The sequence below is a fragment of the Mustela nivalis genome (genome assembly GCF_964662115.1).
Source record: "Mustela nivalis genome assembly, contig: HAP1_SCAFFOLD_616, whole genome shotgun sequence".
NCBI lineage: Eukaryota > Metazoa > Chordata > Mammalia > Carnivora > Mustelidae > Mustela > Mustela nivalis.
Genome location: NW_028136046.1, coordinates 71,935 through 73,196, shown reverse-complemented (window position 1 = coordinate 73,196; position 1,262 = coordinate 71,935).

Below are 1,262 nucleotides of genomic sequence, written 5' to 3'. Positions count from 1 at the left end.
ATCTGTTTAGAGACTCTGACTGTTCCCTACTTGGTTACAAATTTTCAGGGAACCATCACTGTATTTGAGAATAATTTCCTCATTCTTGAAAAATACATTTGAGTGATGAAAAATAGCAAATATAACGGAATAGCCACAAATTCAAGGTTCTAGTTTTCCCCCCGCCCTTAGTGGGAAAGGAAACTTTTCACACATGTGAGTCATCTACTTTTATTATCTGGATTTCTTTGTTTCCATAAAGTCTGACCTCCTGAATCAGTTTGGATGGTTGTCTCATCCTAACTCAAACTGTCTTAAAGATTAAAAAAAAAAAAAAAAAAAAAACCTTCAATCTCATGAAGAAGCAGCTCATGGCAGTGCTTGCAGAGAATGTGTTTTATTCACACTGTCTCCATGATTTTCTCCATTTTTCCCTACTGTGCCCTTTCCCTCTGGCCAGTTTGTCTTCCACCCCCTGCTGACTGTGTGATGGCTGCCTGCAGTGGGGGCACTGCTTTTCTTGTTCACATTCAGAGACAACCCAGATATTTCTGTAAAGCCCTTCCCGTTTGTGTGTGTGGGACAACCTAGGTTACTGTCTCTCATAGAACAGTAACAAGGCACTGACTGTCGTGCAGCTGGCTGTGTGAATGGCCCAGGAGGAACATGACTGGCTTCCATGACAGACCCCTTCCCTGCAGTGTGGATGGGGCCAGCTTCCTGTGAGTCACCTGGGCTGCAGTGGAGGAGGCACACAGTGCACTGGGGTTCAGGGAGGGGGAGGGAGGAAGGATGCTGGCAGTCAACTCTCCAGATCCAGTACTACCACACCCTGAAGATAGTCCTACCTAGAAATGGTCCCTGCCATTGTACAGACTCAATATGTCTCAGTGAGTTCTTCTAGTAGTTTTTAGTGCCACTGTAGCAAATGACAAATTCTCAGTGGCTTGAAACAACACAAATTGATTATCTTGCAGTTCTGGAGGTCAGAAGTTCAAAAATCAGTCTCAGTGTGGTAAAATTGCGGTGTTAGCAGCCTGTGTTCCTTCTGGAGGCTCTAGAGGAGAATCCACTTTCTTGCCTTGTCCTGCTTCTAAAGCTGCCTGCATTCCCTGACTTGTGGCCCTTCATTGCACCACCTTTTATCACTCTGTTTCCAACTTCACATTGCCTTCTGATTCTGATCCTCCTGTCTCCTTATGGATCCTCATGATTACATTGGGACCACCGAGGTAATCCAGGATAATCTCTCCCCCCTCACACCTTAATTTAATCATGCTTGC